The 15914-nt window shown below is 32.4% G+C and overlaps 1 protein-coding gene across 1 annotated transcript in view; it reads left to right on the plus strand.

Annotated features, from left to right (window-relative positions):
- The window catches only part of LOC143530391 (very-long-chain (3R)-3-hydroxyacyl-CoA dehydratase PASTICCINO 2-like), a 265235-nt gene that overhangs the window by 5572 nt on the left and 243749 nt on the right, over positions 1-15914 (plus strand). The gene's annotated exons all lie outside the window — the stretch shown is intronic.

The following is a 15914-nucleotide window of genomic DNA, read 5'->3' on the forward strand; positions in this document are numbered from 1 at the left end:
AACTGCGGTTTTCGTCCTCGTGGTTTGTCCAAATTTGCGGTTTTAGTCAAATAGTTTCAAATTTGCGATGTTCGTCCCTTTGGTTTCATTTCACTTGCAAATAAACCCAAATTCATTAACCCCATTAAGTCTGGTTGTTAAGCCCATCAGCGTGCCCCTCACACGAGGGGCATTTTTGTCCTTTTTCTCCTCAAATATGTGAGGGGCATTTTTGTCCTTTTTCTCCTCAAATAAACCCCAATCGTAATTCGCAAGCCCCCTCACGTGACCACGGGGACGAAAACCGCAAATTTGAAATTATTGGACTAAAACCATAGATTTGGACAAACCACAGGAACGAAAACCGCATTTTACTCAAATTAAAGTATTAAACAGAGCTTCTCCTCTTGTTCTTTTATCATTTTCATCTTCAATTAATTTCTTTTAGAGCGCATCCGGAATATCTGGTAGGTCCGGTACGTTGATTTATGATAAGACTTCAACTTTGTAAATCTAGACAACTAAGTTTGTGCCGTACAACAAATATATATAATTAAATGAAAGAAGATAACACACATGAGTTTAATGTGTTCAAGAAGATAAGAAGTTAAGAACCATTAAAAGTAAAGTTAAGAACCATGTTGGAGGTAAACCTCACAATTGTGGCTAGTATTTGGAAAGTGACGAGAATGTGCTGTTGTCATGGTTACATTACAGAGAAAAAAAATTAAGAAAAAGTAAAAGTCTTTTTAATATAGTGTAATGGAATTGACGAGAAAATAATAGACAAAAGGATATACTAAATCACTATCATTTTATTGTCTTGTTTGGTTAATCTATGGATTATAAGAAATTATAGAATCATTACTTTATGTTGTATAGTAGACAATAAAAGATAATGAAAAAAACTCAAAAAAAAAAATTGTAATGGCAACGGATGGGGTGACGACAACGATAGTGGTCATGCGGTGGTAGCGACTATGGTGGTGGTGGTGGTCAAGCAATGGTGGTGTTGACTGTCACACCCCGACTAAAGGCGGCGGAACATGCCGAGGTGTAACGATTGCCCATAAGCGCATTACACTATTTTAAGCGACAATATTTAACAACTCATTTCATTTCACAGCATCGAAAATGTCACATAACAATAATCATAAGTCAAATACAACAAAATATAACAAATCAAATATTGTTCATTTTTGCTAATATCCTAACGGTATTTGTGACGTTTTCTTCACCGAACTTCAAAATCAACCTAGATGCAAACCTGTAACATTTCATAAAATAAAGTTTGTCAACACAAAAGTTGGTGAGCAATTCATAGTTTTTGAGCATATATGTATATAATAGAAAAGCCACAATCTTGTATACGAAACAACAAATAAATAGCAATAATTTGGATAATATGATGTCGCTAATAAGAATACATTAGCGGCACCATCTATAAGAGAATACCAAATAGATTCGGATTTCATGAGGTCGTTAATAAGAATACATTAACGGCACCGTGCTATAAGAGAATACCAGATAGTTCACGGATTTATGAATCAACATTCCAAAAGCGGTAAACACATAAGCATATAATCATGTGGGTAAAGTTAAAATACAAAGGGCAACAAAAATGAGAATGGTGAGAAGGAATCTAATCCATTAATCTTATATTTGAATGATGGAGATTAATTCAAGAATAAAAATTAAATAAAAATATATGAGAAGTGCATGAAGGTAATAACTCACTTATGAAAACTTTCTCTCTCCACATGCAAGGCATATGTCAATTCCCCCATCATTTTAAAACGTGTATAACTTTTTCATACGAAGTTTTTTTAGAAAATGTTTTTTACCAAAATAACGAGCGTTTTTTTATCTGTAATATGAATATCATATTGTTATATAAAAATAAAAATGATGGGTTTTTTTGTATTGTGTTATTTGGTTGTCCATTGTGTTTTTTAATTAGGTTTTTCTATGCATTGTGTTATATATTTTGGTCATTGTGTTTTTCAACTGATACTCATATTAAAGATAAAAATTAAAATAAAGATTACGTCATTGTGTCTTTCGTTTCTCACTGTGTCTTTGTGCTCAGCATTTGCTTTATGTTGATTGTGTATTACGTTCAAGTCATTGTGTAATATGTAGATTCCATTGTGTTTTTTTACGTTTATGGTCATTGTGTTATATGTATTTACATTATGTCTTACGTTTAAGGTCATTGTGTTATATATATTTACCATTGTGTCTTACGTTTAAGGTCATTGTGTTATATGTATTTACCATTGTGTCTTACGTTTAAGGTCATTGTGTTATATGTATTTTACCATTGTGTCTTACGTTTCAAGTCATTGTGTTATATGTATTTTACCATTGTGTCTTACGTTTTAGGTCATTATGTTATATGTATCCATTATTGTGTTTTGCGTTTCAGGTTAATGTGTAATATGTATTCATCATTGTGTTTAGTATTAGATAATTTGTTGGTATTTTTCATTACATTTACATATTATTATTACCAAGGTTGCAAAAGTCGCTAGGCGGACCCTAGGCGGCCAACTGGAGAGTTGGGTGTACTCGGAGAGTACTCGGACATGGTAAATATAAAGAAAATTAATTTTTAGATATTATATATATGTCAAATATCATAAGTTTACTAATATTTATAACAAAATTGATGAATATCAATATAACTGAAAGAAATATATTTTTAAATAATAAATTATTCTATAAATTGTTAATAATTCATTTTAAAAAATGATATTTCTTCCTTAATATTATAAAAATAAGAATTATGTTTTATTTTTTAAGCCAAAATCGGCCCAGGTGCATCAAATAGATGTGATTTTAGCTGATGTTGACAACATTTCATCGACTCTAAGTAGCTAGACGGAACTAAAGAAACTCCCATCGGCGACATACTTTGTAGCGAGTACTCGGGGAGTACTCGGCCTTAGAAACCTACTTTTACAACATTGATTATTACACATCGGTGTTATTAGAATTTAAAAAAAACACAATGATCTGTTGAAAGACACAATGGCGAAAAAACACAGTAATAAACAGAAATACACAATGACGAAAAAACACACAATGGTAAGCAAAAAGACACAATGATGTAAATATTTTTTATTCTTATATACCAAAATTATACTCATATTAAAGGTAAAAAAACGTTTGTTATTATGGTGAATTTTATTTTTTAAAAAAATATCATATGAAAAAGTTATAAAAGTTATAAAATGATGGGGTATTAACATGTGCCTTGCATGTGGAGAGAGAAAATATGTACAATTACCTCTATACCCTTTTTCCTTTAATCCTACTTGACACATGTCAATTAATTATGGCTTCTCATCCTTCTCATTTTTATTCCTCTTTGTAGAATAACTTGACCCATAATCATGTAAGTATAGAACACCAAATCGAGCATTTATTTAAGTAAAGTATACAATAACAATTGTGGTTTAAGACTCAAGTATAAAGCATTTGATTTGAATAAGTATGAAATGTCACCTCAAAACAAAAGATAGAAAACTGGGTATGAAGTTACTCACGTTCAAGTAATAAACTTGAAAAGTTGGTAATTTGAAGATTTTCCGGAACGACGGGTTTAACGTATGAAGTCTAAACAAAAGAAAGTCTTGAATTTAGAAAGGTTGTCTTGAAGATCTTTAAATAAAATAATTGTTGCAAAAAGTAAACAATTAAAGTTCAAAGTTTAAAATGTAACTATTTAAGATTTTATAATAATAACTCTTTAAAAATGTAAGTTTGCTCGAAACCGGGTTAAAGTACCTAACCTTACTGTTTACTTAACCAATGTTAAGTAATAAGGTGGGAAAAATGCTAAAGCAAGTTCCTTTGGGATAAAGATACTAAAACGGGTCTTTAGCGAGTGTTCGGGTTGTTGGTTCGGGTCTTGATAATTGGTCAAACCCAAAGTCAACTTTCCAAAATAATGAATGTTATAAGATAACTCAATAAAACTTTATAAGGCTTAACCAAGTATGTAGATCTATTGTTTTAGAACTAACAACGTACGTTAAGCGAGTATTTGGTTTTGTCGGTCCAAACTATGTTATGAGATCAAGTTGGATCCAACATTTCCAAGTACTTAAGAAAATAAATAAAATCAATTTATAAACTATTTTTAGAGAAATATACAAGTCTTGATAGCTAAAAACACACTTGTGTGTCTTAAGCGACTCGGATTGGTTCGGTTTCCATCTCTAATATGTTCCTTGATGGTCTCCACATGCCCAAATATCATAGATCTTGTATGATAATTTATAAATGAGAATATTTAAGTTTTACAACTAAAAAGTTAACAACAAGTCTTTTAAGCAAAAGTTTCGGTTGGGTTCGGTTTCCATCTCCCAACGAGTTCATAGATGGATTACACATGCTTAATATCAAAGAACTTGTAAAAATGTATTTAGAAACTCAAATCTAACATTAAACATGTTTAAACAACTATTTTTAACAAAACTAGTAAGCAAAAGTTCGGTTTACAGTTTAGAGCTATTTGCGGTTAAACCGAAGCATAGACCCTCAAACTCATAACCATGGAACTTGTAAATAAACTAAAATGAGCAGAAGTTAAGCATAAATAATATGTACAAACAAGTTATATAAGTTTTTATATATCAAGAACACAAAGTCCTCCATGAAGCCTTGCCTTACAAGGTCCGAAACCTCACCGATCGGAACCGGAGAAGTAACTACCAAAGGTAACAAGGGGCGTGATATTATATATATGTTGTGCCACCATAAACAAGTATTAATAAGACTACATAAGCTAATTAGAAAGAAAGAAATAACTCAGTTTGACTTTTGGAAGTCAAACTTTCAAGAACACAATGAAAATAACCTTAAGATTTTTATATTTGGGAGAGAAAATGAAGATGTAGCAGGTGTAAATAAGGGGGAAATAGTGTGTATATATAAGGTAATGTTGGTGGTCAAATATGAGTGTTAAACACAAGAAATTGCATGCAAAAAGGAGTCAAAACAAGCACAAACCAACAAATAAATGGGCTGCTGATCTACAGCCCGTCGCGCTACGTGACCAGAATGTAGTCCCCCGTCGCGAGGCGCGACGGGGTTATTTCCTGATTTTTCAAACTTTTCAAAAATGGCAGTTTTGGTCCCGAAGTTCGTTTTAAGTTATTTTTTTAAAGACCGAATTGAATGTTTTCAAGACCCAACAAGTGTAAAACAATATTGTAACATAAAATCCATCATTTTTATTATATTCAAAGTTTCGGTTTACAAAAGGGTCGGTTTACATAAATAAAGTTTACAAAACGAATACGAATCGAGACCCGAAATTGACGAATGTCACAATGACGACAGTGGTGGCGATCAGGCGACAACGACATGGTGGTGGCGCTGGTGATGACCACCACCTTCCCCATTGTAATATTTTTAATGTTGAATTTTTTATTTTGATATTGAAATATTTTAATCAATTCTATTTCATTATTGTGTTTTTTATAACTCTAAATAACATAAAGTAATAGCTTATTTCATTCTCATAAATAAATCAAACACGACAAAGGATTAATAATGTTTCATTTTATTCTGTTATTTATTCAATTCCTTCTTGTATTTCATTACCTCTTCATTACGTTATCCATAACCATATAGAGGATGGGAGTGATCAACCCCCCTTCCCATCCATCTTTTTTTTTTTTTTATTTTGACAACAAATTATTTTTCACCTAAAACCTCTCTACCGTTGAATTTGCAAGAATTTAAACCCAGCACCTCCATTTGATTTTGAAATGGTGGTCATCATAACACTAAACCATTATTAAGGGGGTGTTTGGGATTGCTTATTTTCACCAATTTATAACTTATAAAGTTTTTGAGAAGTAACAAGGTGTTTGGATTTGTTTATGATGTGATAGGAAAAGTTCCATAAGTTACACTTTTATAACTTATTAACTTGATGAAAAGTTATAAGGAAGTAACATAAGGAATCCCAAACACCTCCTAAATGAAATTTATCAAATTGTTTTTAAATTAAAATAACATAACCTAAAATATAAATAATATTTTATTAATTAAAAAAATATACAAGATTTGAAAAAAAAAAGATAAATTCAGAATTAAAACTATAAAAACATAAATTCAGGTATTTTCTTTTAAATGTATTAACTTTTTTATATAATAAACAAATAAATAGTATAAAAGAATTCAGAGTCCCAAAATCAAAATCCAATTTAACAATTAAATAATCCGTTACGCTTTTAGCATCCTTGGTTTCATAGCCTCGGGAATTGTGGAATTTTTAACCACAGTTTAGCGTGTTGTGTTTTTTCGATCCCTAAGACACAAAACTTTGTTTCTAGTATAATCGGATTTGTTATTTATAAATGGGTTGTCGTTCAACTTGTTGCCCGTTTACCTAATACTTTATTGTAATCACTTTGTTATATGATTATAGGGAATCTTGACGGATAAAAAAATAGAGACCCGCCATTGGCTATTTTCATCATTAATTGCCCACAATCATCTTCCTTTTCATCCTCACCACCTTCGGCAACCTTAATCAGCACTGCCACAAGTGATTATAAATTCAAGACGTTGGAGATAAGTTAAAACGTACGGTTTATTGTTTAAAAAAAAAGGAAAGAGAATTAAACATTCTAGATAACTGGCTTGGCTACCCCGCCCCGCTTAGGTTTGTTTTACGCACCCAGGGTGATGTTCTCGATGGTCTCGAACCCACCCCGAAGCCCTCTCGTTACCACCCCGTTCACCCTTATACATATTGTGACATCTGCCCAAATCCGACCCGACCCAGGTACCCGTTTTCGGATCCGATTTTAAGATTTAAAATTTGATTATAATCTTTATAAATTTTATTATATATTTATATATATATATTACTAATAATAATAATAATAATTCCTTTCCGCTGTCCCGCCCCTTTTTCTCTCTTGTCGCCGTCCCGCCCCTCTGCTTAAACCTTGAGCCTTGAACCCTTTTTTTTTCTCTCTTAACTCTTTGCTTGTCCTTTGGTTCTTCCCGCCTAAGGATGTCTGCGCAGCTCCACGCGCCAGACTCCTTACAAGGAAACCTGCGTGAAGACCAGCTGTTCCTGCGTTACGCGAGGCGAACTGTTCCCGCGACGCGCAAAGAATTGTAGTTCTTCCCGCGGCGCGCTAAGGATTGTTCTGTCTGCCTTCGCCCTCGCGCACTCAAGCCTTCTCGCGCTAGACAGTTAAGTCTTTTCTCCAGTTTAATCCAGCCTGTATGCTTTTGAAATATCTTATCTTCTGTGCTATACCTGCCAAGGTATGGGCACAGTAGGCCAGATCTGACATCTGTCCGAAAAGTCACTTTCGGCGCAGCTTGCTTACCAACCCTCTTGGTTGTCAGAAAAAGTAACTGGCATAATCTTTTAAAATCTTCTTTTCCATGTCTTGAACAGTACTTTGACTGACCCCTCCCATGCTTTGAACAGTAACCTGTCAGCCTTCCCCCATCCCCTGCAGCTGCCACCATATCTTTTGCTTCTGATATCTTTTGCTTTGATTTGATAAGATCTTTTTCCTCAATTCGAGGGATGTGTTCCCTAGGGTTTTCCTATAAATAAAACTAATTTCCTGGATAATTAAACACTTAAAACACTCCCCAAAAATCTTTCTCCCTTACTCTCAGCCGAAGATCCTCAGCGACGCCTCCAACTCCCCTCTTTGCAATCCGTCTTCTCTTCTTTTCTGCCCAGAAATCTCGGTAAATATATAATATATAATTTTTTTTATAATTTGTTTAAGTGACTTACATATATTCTAGACATTAAAACCAATCGTTAAAACCAATAAATAGGTTAACTTTCGCTTGTTAAAAAGTTGGTTCTTACATTATCTTTCAACGCACCTTTTACAAGTGAGTAATCTCGTACCTAATCCCCTTTTATTTTTAACGTTTTGGGATGTTCATGTGTTCGTACAACTTGAGTCTTAAACTTGTTTATAAAATTTTGTGCGCAAAACCCATGTGTTATGGACGTTTACTAGTGTTGTATATTTGTATGTGTTGATCATTAACCGCTTTGATCGGCCTATTCCGAAGTTTTCATGGATCCATTAGATGAACACGGGAGACCTATCGTTACGATTTTCTTGGTTTGTTTGCACATACACGATTGATTATTTGTTTTTGCTCGATTTGGAGCACGCTATGAACTATGAGCTATGATCTATTTAGGCTTGATCACAATCTGTTTACACACTATGTTGAACACCAGTTATACACATGTTGCGCGCAGTGCTTTGTTATTATCTATTTATATCTATTAAACTTGATTTCTCACCGACACGCAAGTGTTGACGTTTTATTTTAACACATGTTCAGGTTTGCTGTAGCTGCTTTTGGAAACTCGAGGACACGTAGGATGTTTTCTTTTACTTTGGACCTAGTTTAAAATATAACAAGACAATTTATGTATTTGAATATTATGAGTTATGATATGTGATTTATGTTACTTTCTGGTGTGTTATGCGCATGCGCAATGAAATGTATTTATTAAATATTGACACCCAAATAGTGTCGCGAGTAATGAAACAATTCGTAGCGCCCCGGTGTATAATCCGCCATCGGTCGGGGTGTTACACATATTTTTTGTGGGACGTTTTTCACCTACATGACAGTTACATGATGAGTCACTTTTTTCATGCAAACACTACATATTCCCTTAAGCATTTAAGCGTAACTAGCTCCATCTCATGCCAGCTTATCTGGTTTTCGTAGTAACATAGGCTTTAAGTTTTAACTATTAACTTGTACTATGAAAACCATTTTTCAAATGTTCACACGATGATTATGATTAGACATAGACTTGACTCTGCTAATCTTTCGAGATTATTGTGACATGTGTGACTCATTTGAAACAGAAATCTTTGGTCACTTAACTTTAGTATCCTAAGGAAGTTTCATGGCATAAGATAATATATAATAATATCATACATTTCTTAATCTTAAAGAATAAATTAAGACAAACAATGCAAGTCGTGTTAAAAAGAAAATTAAAGGTATATAAAGGGCCAGCCTGCAACACCCACCACCCACTGAAAAGTTGGATCTTCTACTACTTCATGTACGTCTAGACGTCTAGTGGGACCCATGCACGTGAAAAACACTAGAGGGAAGATGTGTCATGTGTGTGCTTATGATTAGTCTCCATTCACTTTGATTGATATTATTAAAGCAGACGCCTATTCCATGTTCAAGAGGTTATTGTGGTCAAATCCAGTTGGTTTGTATGAATCACGTGTGTATGACGTCTAAAAAACATCATATGACACGGAATGGTACCTGGTCCAAGTGCGCGTTGGAAGTCTTTACTGGTGTTGAATACTACGTACTATTGTAGAGATAAAGGTCGTATGTAGTTTGACGTACGAGGAGACAATTAGAGGATGAAAATTGAGGGTTATATTTCCTAATGGATGCATGTCAAGTACAAACTGATATAACTCATCAAATCGTAAAACAAACACTAAACGAATTTTAAATAACTCTCAATATATTATAGAGAATATATAACTTAAAAACCCGATTACACATAACTCGTGTTTCTTTTGATAAACTCTAACTCGGGTGCAACTCATGTGTTCTATAATGTCTAATCATACATCGGTTTATATAGACTCACATAACTTGCTAGATAAATTATAATTACAAAACAATTAGGAAATATGATGTAATTAAGAAATATATCCAAATATGACCGAATTGTCAATATTGGTACGTCAAGTTCACCGACTTGTGACTTGGAGTCCTAATTACCAACATAGTGTGTTTTAAGACCGGACTAGTTAGACAAAATAGTTTTACAAACAAATTGATTTGGTTAAAAAAAATGTAAGCATTAGTAAGTAGTATTGTTAGACGAGTCCGTGTCAATTTTTGGTTGAATCTCAAACACGTTTAAGCACTTAGGGCTGTTTGGTTCATTCAGATATGAATGAGTCAGGTCAGAATGAACCTCTGTCCCATTCAGCAGCAACAACATGTCTGAATGATTCAGACCTAATTTTAGCCATTCAGATATTTTTTCTGTTTGGAACCAAACAGTCTGAAGTCTGAATGAATCAGATGTTTACATCTGAATGGTTCCATTCAAATGTAAACAAACAGCCCCTTAGACCATCTTTATTCACAACTCAACCCAGCATTTAATAATAAATTTTTTTTTCTCTCTTTTCAACCAACACAACCCAATTCAATCCAAATTTTTTACTCCCATTTACAACCCAACCTAAACCAATTTTTTTTATTAATTAAATATGATTTGTGATTTTTAAAAATATAAAAAAATAAATACATTTTAGAAATAATTTTTACAACCCAATAGTTTTGTATCGGAACAATATTAAAAAAACACTTACATATTTTGAAATAAGTCAATTTAAAAAAATATATATTGAGATGTTCAAAAAAATTGTTAAGATATACTGTGTATTTATATATTATTTTGAAGTTAAATTTTACGAGTTATTTAAGTAATTAAATTATGGGAAAATTTCCAAAGTAATCCAAAATAGGAGAGACATAAAAAATGATCCTATAAGAAACCAGTTTCCCAAAATAACTCATCAAATTTGTACTGAGCCGACACTTTGGTATTATAACCAACGAGATTTACAACCAATTAAAACTTGACACTTGGAAAGTTTTTGACATTCGACATTTTTAAAAATCTTGGGGTTTTCGTCTATATTTCTAGTTTAAATCATTTTGTAAAAAGCAGTCTCTCCAGACTGTTTTTTTATGTTTCTTATCTGGTTCGTTCAAATTATATTTTATTGAGAAAAGAGCTTTATGAATTTCGTCTTCTAAGACGCATTTTGAATGAATTTGTTCCAATGATTTCATATTCTCATGTTTTGTTCTTATAAGTTCAAATCCCATATAATATTATTCCTATATCTTCTAATAGTTTATCTTCCTATATCTTTTTATATCCGGTCCATCAATAACAATAACAGTTTATCCAAATGAAGTATAAGAGAAGAGATCGAGCGAGGTTGCGGATTTGAAACTTGGAACCTAATTAAAAATGGAAGAAGATGAATATAATTAATATACTTGGAATTTGGAAGTTGAAGATGAAAATGGAAGTTGAAACTTGGAACCTAATAGAAATATACTTAAAACTTGGAAGTTGAAGCTGAAAATGGAAGAAGATGAAGATAACTAAAATTATATTTAATTGATAGCTTAATTTAAGAATGTGGGGTCCACCTGAAACCTAATTAAAAATATAGTCGGAGTAGACGGAATATTCAAAGACTTACGGAATACCAAAAATTCTATCGGTCGAAACGATATTAAACTTTTAAAACTTATAAGAACAAAACATGAGAATATGAACTCCTTGGAACAAGTTCATTAAAAATGCGTTTTGGAAGACGAAATTCATAAAGCTATTTTCTCAAGAAAAGTATAATTTGAACGGACCAAATAAGAAACATAAAAAAACCGTCTGGAGAGACTGCTTTTTACAAAATGATTTAAATTAGAAATATGGACGAAAACCCCAAGATTTTTAAAAATGTAGTCGGAAATGTCAGAAACTTTCCAGGTGTCAAGTTTTAATTGGTTGTAAAATCCCGTCGGTTATAACACCAAAGTGTCGGCTCAATACAAATTTGATGGGTTATTTTGGGAATCTAGTTTATTTTAGGATTATTTTTTTTCTGTCTCTCATCTTTTGGATCATTTTATGAATTTTCTCTTAAATTATTGAGAAAATTAGTAGTTAAGTTTTGGGTTACAACCAATTACTTTATGACATGTGGATGAGAACCACTCAAGTTTGGGTTACAACCTAGGTTGCTCCACTATTTCAGGTTGCCGGCTTAGATTGATGCGAATTTTTTTTTTTTGATTTTTTAAATTACTTTAACTTTTGTCTTATCGGCAACCAAACCAACACTAGGTCATCATTAAAAGTGGTCTTAGATTGGGTTAATTAGGGTTGACATGGTGGGTGGCCCCTTTAATTTGCCGTGTATATATATATATATTTATTTATTTATTGTGATTTATGTCATTACTTAAGCTAATTGATTAAAAGAGTTTCGTAGTTTAAATACAGCTATTTTATATACTCTTGTATTTTAGTGTTATTTTTAAATATAGAGAATTAATATGCATGTTCAGGTTAATCAAGTTTACATATTTGATGTGATTGACAAGGTCGTATTAAATTTTGAAATCGCATTAGTTTCAACCCTTCAACTGAACTCATTTTACATCTGATTTAAAATTGATTTAATTTTAAATCAATCACTTTTGTAAAAAACCACTTTATTATTTTTATGGGGATTCAAATACCTTATGAGAGCCTTGAGGGGGAATATGAATATCTTTTGAAAGGGTGAATATTTGTTTCAAACTTTTTGAAAATGTGAATAGTTTATATGAGAGGAAAATGTTCCACAAAACAGAAAATTATCAAGTTATGTTATTTCACTACTCTCTAAATTACTTTTTTACTTTTAGGTTAAATGTAGTTTGACTCTCTAATCAACTTTTAGAGAATCTCACTTTAGTATTTACTATTTAGAGATAATTTATACATCCAATTAATAGTCATTTTCTATATTTCTATATTTGAATATTATGTTCACTACACGTTAATATTTCTTAGATTTTGAATGAATAGAAGAATTTATTGGCAGCTCATGAAGGCGACAAATGAATACAAATTCATGTCACTATCATTTGAAGAGATAAACATTGAAACATTATTGGGGTCGAGGTGTTTGAAGTCATGTTCTATAACCGTGAGTTAAGAGTTAGTGTAGTGTTTTAAGTTGTAGTGGGGCGGCATCTCATGTCATGTTACTCAATTCAACGTTATACACCGTTAAAGTGGGCACTAAGGAATGGTAGAGGGTAATGGTGGTAGAAGCATGGCGGGCGTGAGGGGCAAATAAAACAATGGGGGGTCGGTTTCAAAGGCCATATATTTGTCGACCATTTTTTTTTAAATAAAATTTTAATTTTAAATGTACATAAACAATACCATTTTATCATTTTTCTATAACACCTGTCATTTTATTTTTCTCGAGATCTTTTCCGTTCATCTTTTATAACATTTTCAACTTCTAGTGCTACTTTTCAATTATGAATCCATGGAATCCAAACAATTCGTTTTTTTCCTAAACCTTCCCTAAAACGACCCAAATAATTTGTTCTACAAAACACAAAATTGTCAAAACGACCCAAATAACCTCTTTAATCCTAACTTCTTTTGCCATGACAACACTTATAGCCTTGTTATGGACATCCAACTGACACCTAATATGGTTTCGCAAACACGACATACATAGCAAATGTTTCCCCAAATACAATTGACACTTCAACCAATTCAACAAACACAACCAAGCAAACCCAAACCCGTAAAAATAAATGAATTCCAAAGTTGAAATTCTTACAAAAGACATCTCCCATTTAACTGGGCATGCTCATGAAAAATATAGTCCTCTTCTTTTAGTATTTAATTAAAATGTTATTTCCAATGTGGTGTAACGGTAGGAAAAATTGAGTTTCTCAGTGAAGACTCAAGCTCAATCCTCACAGACAACACGTTAGGGAGGACATATGTGGCTCGATGAAGGAAGATTGAGATCTTTGTGATCTCTAGTTTGATCCTGAGAACGTTCGGGTTTTACCACTAGTGGGGACACTGTGACTTCAGATGGGTGGGCTTTCCCCAATACGGGAAATTACTAGGAGGTGCTTATGGGCTCCGTATGGCTAAGTTGGACCAACTGACGGTGGGTTTTTGTCATTGGGTCATATAATACAGAGTACCTAGTCAATTCTCTGTTTGTTGGTCATTTAAAAAAAAGTATTTAATTAAAACCATAAATATAAATAGAAAAACAATGATTAACAGATGAAAATAAAATTAGATAAGCCATCATACTACGCGACAGTAACTTTTACATGTTTTAGTGAATCCATTACACTTAGTTTTATAATTAAACTTTTAACTTTTTTACATTTCAATCTTTTAAAAAAAATATTTTTGTAGGATGCAAATGTTTTAACACGCAAAATTCTACATTACATCATACTTGCAAAGATTTGAACTCACTATCATATTTAAAACACACACACCATATATATATACCACTAGACGACTAGGTGATTACTAAAAGAAATTAGGTGTACAGAAGTTATATGTTTAACTTATTTCCAAAACACTATACCGCTAGCGCAAGTACAACGATGTGGAAAGTTTGTCTGTATGTAAACTCTACGACAAAACATATAGTTGACAAGTCCATGATTAATAGGTTTATCGACAAATGATTTTGTATTTAAATACACGAAACCGTTGGTTGCAATGTTTTGTTTTATCATTTATGTATAAATGATTTTGACAATTATTGATATTTATATTACAACTGTATAATACAATCACGAAAACAATAAGAAAAAAAGAGTACTTATCTTATATTTGTAAACATGACAATAAAATGATATCGAATCGCTAAATAGTTAAAAATATCTCGAGGCTGAAACAGAGCTTCCCTGATAAAAGAGTTTGGGCTTAATCCCCACATGTGGAGGTTAACTATGTTGAGATTAACTTAGACTCATCATCATCATCATCATCATCGTACTCAGTATATCCCACCAATAGCAAAGCTATAGTAGGGTCTGAGGAGGGTAAGATGTAGACAGCCTTACCTCTACCCCATAAGGATAGAGAGGCTGCTTCCGGTGAGACCCCCGGCTCGATAGTAGTTTTGCATCAAGCCTTGGACATAAGGCACATAGCACTCAATCATCGGGACACCGGCTGATCGGTGCATGTACCCTTGTCTTTCGGCTATCAACGCCACTACATGATGCCTGATTAACCGTCCGTCACTTTTAACGTTATTTTCACGAGATTAGTAAAATAACGTCAAAATTAGTGCAATTTCACTTTTGCCCACCCGAGGGTTCACACATATATACATCATATGGGCGCACCGCAAGCAGGGCTATGAGATTAACTTAGACTATGGTTTATATAAATATACTATTGTTTTATTCTATGTTAGAAACATTATCATTTAATTGGGTCAAATTATTAGAGACACAAATTAAAAGAATGAAATGGTTTATGAAATAAAAAACTTAAAAATGTTAATAATAAATTAATAAAAAGATCACAATTCAAAATATAAATCAAAAATAAAAAAAAAAGTAAATAAACTAAAATGTTTATGCTATCTTTCTCTTTCTCAAAAAATAAAAAATAAAAAAAAGACATGGGAAATAAAAGATTATTGTGTCTTTTAATTTATTATTGTTTTTTTTCCGTCATTAATTGTGTATTTTTTATTTGACATAGTTTATTTATTTTTAATATTATGTTGTATCTTGCTCAACATTGTGTTATATTTTTTGATTTTTGACCTTTGCTAAGTTTTTACAATTCTTGGCCCTTCTATTATGATAATGAAACTTTTGCTGCAAAACTTTTATCGTAACGAATCAAAACAATACCTACCGACTTCTTTTCGCAATTCATGATACCTTTTAAACATCTAACTCATTATAATACCCCGTTGTAACATGTTGGCTCAATTACTCGTTATAATTCTATAAAGAAAAGAGTTATTAAGTAACATTCAAAAGAAATAATAAATTAAGAGTTGTGTAAGTTGAAAAAACTTCAAGGGTAGCCATTGTGCCAAGACGCCATAGGCGTTATATGGCCACTTCACTAACTTTTTGCTCATTAAATCACGCCGACCAAATCCAAGAAGCGCCAATGTGTGGGGCCTTTCCTATTAATGTGATAGTGTTAAATGGCTCAAAGAATTAAATTCATCATCAGTAACAATCAATTATTTGTATGCTACTAAAAAATCCACCTCACCCTACTAATATGGTAGTGGCTAGTTATTCAA

Source organism: Bidens hawaiensis, unplaced genomic scaffold (assembly GCF_021521415.1).
Source record: "Bidens hawaiensis isolate Kalapana, Puna unplaced genomic scaffold, B.hawaiensis_p1.1 tig00008945_1, whole genome shotgun sequence".
Lineage (NCBI taxonomy): Eukaryota > Viridiplantae > Streptophyta > Magnoliopsida > Asterales > Asteraceae > Bidens > Bidens hawaiensis.